The following is a 6,000-nucleotide window of genomic DNA, read 5'->3' as shown; positions in this document are numbered from 1 at the left end:
TAAAAGCAGAAAGATATGGAATGGGGAATTCTGGAATCTGAATGAGAATAATTTCAGTCCTAGGATACTCTACCCAGCAAAAATAGCATTCAAAATTGATGGAGCAATAAAAATCTTCCATGATAAACAAAAACTTAAACAATGTATGACCACCAAGCAACCATGACAGAAGATTCTACAAGAAGAATCTACAAGATTCTTCTCCGCACACAGAAGATGAAAGCAAAAAAAACCACAAGTTGACTGGCAATATTAAATTGCAGAAGAAGAAAAGATAAGTAATCAGAGAGTAGCACTGATTCGGCTGTACACACTTAAATCCATAAACAATAAAAACAACTAAATGGCAGGAATCACCACAAACTGATCAATATTAACATTGACTGTCAATGAACTCAATTCCCTCATCAGAAGACACTGATTAGCAAACTGGATTAAAAAGGAAGATCCAACAAGCTGTTGTTTACAAGAGACCCATCTTATTGACAGAGGTAAATAATGGCTTAGGGTTAAAGTCTGTAAGAGGATATACCAAGGTAATGGCCCCCTAAAACAGGAAGGAATAGCAACACTTATACCAGACAATGTAGACTTCAAACTTGCATTGGTCAAACAAGTCAAAGAAGGTCAATTCATGCTAGTAAAAGGGGAATACATCAAAAGGAAATAACAATTACCAACCTATACACACCCAATGCTAGTGCACCCAACTTCATCATACTTACACTAAGGACTTAAAAGCACATGTAGACCAATGCCTGTCATTCTATACTAGTATCAACCCAAAGTGGATTAAGGACCTTAATATAAGACCCAAAACTTTAAGTTACTACAGGAAAGAGCAGGGAATACTCTGGAAGCAATAGGCATAGGCAAGGATTTCCTCAGTACACTCAAGTGTCTTAGCAAGTATGAGAAAAGATTGACAAATGGGAATACCTGCAATTAAAATGCTTCTGTGCTACAAGATAAATGGTCTCTAACTTGAAGAGACTATACACTGAATGGGAGAATATCTTTGCTAGCATTATATCAGAGAAGGGACTAATAACCCGAATATACAGGGAGCTCCAAAAATTAAACTCTCCAAAAATCAATGAACCAAAAAGAAGTAGGCAACTGAACTAAACAAGGAAGAAGTCCAAATGGCCAAAAAACACATAAAAAAATGCTCAACAATCCCTGGTCATAAAGGAAATACAAATCAAAACCACACTATGACTCTGCCTCATTCCTGTTAGAACTGTACCAAGAATATCAACAACAAATGTTGGCTAGAATACAGAGAAAATGGAACCATTACACACTGCTGGTCAGAATATAAGCTAGTACAACTACTATGGAAAACAATATGGGGGCTTCTTAAAAAAACTAAAAGTAGATCTGTCATATGATCAAGCAATACCACTACTAGGAATCTACCCAAAGGAATGTGACTCAAGCTAGTGCAAAGGCACTTGCAAACCCATGTTTATTGCAGCATCATTCAAAATAGCCAAGCTATGGAAGCAACAAAGATGCCCCACTACCAACAAATGCATTAAGAAAATGTGGTATTTATATGCCATGGAATTTTATTCAACCACAAAGATGAGTGGAATTTTATCATTCACAGGAAAATAGATTTAACTGGAGAACATCATCTTGAGTGAACTTAGTCTGGCTCAGAAGGCTAAAAATTGCATATTCTCTCTCATATGTGGATTATAGACCTAAAATGAATGCAGGAATATTATTGGACATAGGTCACACGGTAAAGGGAGACCACACATGGGAGGGAAAGGGAAAGGGAAGGAAACCAAAAACTTGAATATGGTTGATGTGCTCACTGTATAGGAGTGAATATAACAATCTTAAACTGGCAGAGCCCACAATGGGAAGGGAATTAGGAAGTACTGAAGTGGTCTGGTAGAGATGAACCAATTTGAGTTGAAATATACATATGCATGGAAACAACACAAGAAATATCCCTGTGTAGCTATCTTTATCTCAAACTAGCAAAAACACTATGTTTTTCTTTTTATCTTATAAGGTTTTTTCTTCAATTAATTCTGAGAACAAGAGGGTGGAATAGGTTCTCCCTGGAGATGGAGGAGGGTGGGTGGCCCAAATAATGTGTATATGTGTAAGTAAACCTAAAATGATAAAATAAAACAATCCTCCCAGAAATAAATAAATAGATATTAAGAGGAAACAAGCATGATTTGACTCAGAATATAATTTCAGCCTTATAGGTGGTAATGCATATATCAATTCATGTTTTAGCTTTCTGTGGGGTACTGTATATCTCACTGTCACTGATGACGCAGCATTTATACACAGAACATTGATTTCCCTTTCTGTGGCTACATGTTCACAAGGATTCATCTAAGTTTTCTTGTTCCTTTGGCTACCATAAATTTTTCCTGGTTTGCTAGTCCAGAAAGACTGTGGATTTTATGTGGATTTCTATCTCATAGTGCAAACTGGCTGTTTTCTCAAAGTAAAAGTGGTAAAAATGAGAGATGATTTGAGTTTTTTTTATAGTAATTTCTGGGTTTGTTTCCTAAGACATTAGTTGTTACCTGTGTGATGGCTTCTCTTTGTTTATTTGATCATTACTGGAAACATTTAAAGTCATATCTTTTCAGTTTTAGAGTATATGTTTACATGGTATAACATTATTGATTGGTATTGTTAAGGTAATCTCAAACAGAGATACCAAATACCAAGGCTTTTCAGGAAGCAATATTTATTAGTGTGCCAGCAGTGGTTCAGCAGATTCACATCCAAAGGCTGAGCCCTGAGAACAAAGGAGTTTCACCTTACATACCCTTGTAAGCAGGTTACAGAAGCAAAAAGAAAGATTTATCCCATATATGGTTGTGTGTAATTCTATTGGCTACTTTTCCCCCAGTGCTATGTGACCTTCTTCAAGTTTAGATTTGTAAGTTTTGTCTCCCTGCTATGCCATCTCCTCCCCCCTGCTACATTAACAGAACACAGACTTGTTTCTTTTTGGGGGGCCCTCCTACCTGCTGAATTATTCCCTCCTTTGATGCTCCGACCCACCTAGGGTCCAAGAGTATCATCTTGATTTAGGAGATTGTATTTTTATAGCATCATTACACGGGCAGCTTTTTTCTCTATAGTGACCTCTATAATGGTCCTGATGGACTGCAATACTAAGGAAACCAGGCAGGAAAACATCAAACATGTTCCCAAGACAAGGTCCGTCTTCCTGCCTTCCATGACAAATGTTGCTTGTACAGTGTTTTTTTACTCTGGGACTTTAATATTGCATACTGGTGACATCGCAAACCTGGTGAATATGTGAGCCAATGTAACACTGAACCTGTTGGTTGGGTGTATGTTACAAAGTATGGCTGTGTGGAGGTCCCAACAATGGCTCTCTTATAACATTTAGCACATGGTGGAAACCTTCCAAGGGCCAACCCAAAAGGTAAGAGTCCAAATGTGTAGAGGAGAGCAGGGGTATGTCCCATGTTCAAACTTCCACTGTGCATAGCCTAGTCAGCTTCTGGAGTGACTAGAGCAGGGCTATTGTCCCATTGTAGTGGGGATAGACAAGATAACAACAAAAGGGCCCCTTCAATGGGGTTTTAATGGTTGGACATTTTATTCTTTTACCTAGACAGTAACCTTTTTTTTTAAACTGAGTAGAATTATCTTGACAACAATATATTACCAATATATATGTCCAGAAAAACATGTTGTTTTAAAAAAAGTTAAACCCACCATCTTTAAGTACCAGAGGACATGTTTAGAGCCACTAAAAAAAGTCATTTTGTCTCTATTTAAGTATAAGACCCTGTCTAAAAAATGTGAGTTTGTATCTGGAAGGGCTTTAATGTCAGATAGCTACACATGTGTAAGAACTGTTTCCTCAATCCTCTCAGTTTTGGTTATTTTTGAGAGGTTTGGCATAAGTGAGTCCATTTGTACTTTGATGGCATTCCCCATTTGTCTCCAAACTGCTTGTCTCTGAACAGTCTCCTCCGAAGGTCTTTCTCCCATCCATGTACTAACCAGGCCTGACCCTGTTTAGCTTGTGAGATCAGATGAGATGGGGCGTGTTAAGGGTGATCTGGCCTTAGACTGAAGATCTTTCTCGAGTTTTCGTTTTTTCCCCTTATTGTGAGGACTTGGTTTCTTTCTGGATTTTGTTTATTTTGTTGGTTTTAGTTCCACATGTTTCTGTGAGGGGGGAATAATGAGCAGATCAGGTGGGAGTCAGTAGCAATTAAACCCTTTTGGCCAAATTTAAGCAACAAAGAGGCTTAGAAGGAGTGGCTCTTAGACAGTGGGCTTCTAGACAAGGACAATACAAAACAAAATCCAACAAAAGCAGACATCCTAAAAAGCTTACTTGGTTGACACATAAGTACTTTTTAGAGTCATTTTTTATGGACTTGATTGTAAATGTCCCAGAAGGATCAGACCTGTAATGACAAAAATTTAAAAGATCCATGGTTATAATTCTGATGACAATTTAGCAACTCACAGAACAGTATATCAGTACCATTAACTTTTTGTTACAATGTTTATGTAATTTTGTATTTTAGAAGGCTTGATATACTTGAAAAACATAGATATATTTAGTATACAGGAACTAGCAACAGCATCAAGGCTCTAGAGAGGCTATATATACATATTAGTTTAATTTTTGCTCTTGAAGCAAAACCTTAGATTTTCTCATCAGTTGGAGGGGGGAAGAACAATGTCAGTGATCCCAAATAGCCCAGTCACAGACACATGTAGGATACCGATTGCATTAGAATCACCCAAGAAAACAGTTTTCTAACCATGAGGTCATCTAGAAAATTTTACATAAACCAACTCTTAAATAAACTTTTATTTAATTATGACTCAGTCACCTTCATAGTCAAAACCCTGACAAAAATCACCAAAGAGCACAGGTAAGTATTTATGAGGACTGAGTGTGGATTTAAGAAACCTAATGGCCAATAATCATGACTCAGATGTTGATAAGGGTTCATATCCCAGATTGTTGAAATTAACACATGGCTCAAGACATATATCAGGATACCATCAACCTATAGTCAATGGAGCCCCCATAAAATAACAGGCTGAATCTGGCCATTCTAGGCCAAAAATTCCCTCCACCTGACATGTAGAAGGAGTAGGACTAACATCCCCACTCTAATGACTCCAGTAAAAGCTAGAGGTCTTGACCTCCAGTGTAATGTTTCTTTTTTTTAATCCTATCTGTAGAGTCCACGTCCACTTTAGCTTTTTTTTAATATATTTTCCTTTGCATAAGTAAATCTGTCATAACCCTCATATCAGTGCAGCAGCACTGCCTGTGCTCAGCTACCTCCTGCCTCTCTGTGTTTTTATAAACTCTTGTTGTCTTGATAAATCTGTGGATTAACCTGTAGCACCAAAAATTTCTGACAGTTATCTTGACAAAACAAAAACCATTTTAAGACAGTTTTTTTGTAAATGTTATCAGGAACAATATAATATTTTAAAGATAGTCTTGTTACAAGCTTAGAGAACTAAGTTTTAGTTTAACGTCAGTACATTAAATTTTGACCTTATAAAACCTTTAATGTAACTGGATTTTAGTCAAGTTGATCATTTACATAAGCATTTATAAACTCCATTTTCTTTATGACAACTTATTCTGTAACTTTATGACACTTTATTTTGTATCCTTTGGGGAACTTGCTTTTATCCATTTTTAAAAAGTATTTTTTAACCTTTTATTTTTAAAAACCCATATCCTTGATACCATATATACATACATATACATATATATGTGTATATATATGTATATGTATGTATATATATTTGTTACTTGTTGAAAATAACTCATAAACCCTTTTAACTTAAAGCCTTATATTTGCATGAAAAAAATCCAGAAAGAAAGCAACCTTAAAATTTTTTTTGTATAAAAACAATATATGGAAAGTCTATTTGTTAACAGATCCATGTATTATAAGAGAGTATTAAATCCCAGATTTTATTTATGAC

The sequence above is a fragment of the Castor canadensis genome, chromosome 1 (assembly GCF_047511655.1).
Source record: "Castor canadensis chromosome 1, mCasCan1.hap1v2, whole genome shotgun sequence".
Classification (NCBI taxonomy): Eukaryota; Metazoa; Chordata; class Mammalia; order Rodentia; family Castoridae; genus Castor; species Castor canadensis.
Note: the sequence above shows the minus strand (reverse complement) of the source record.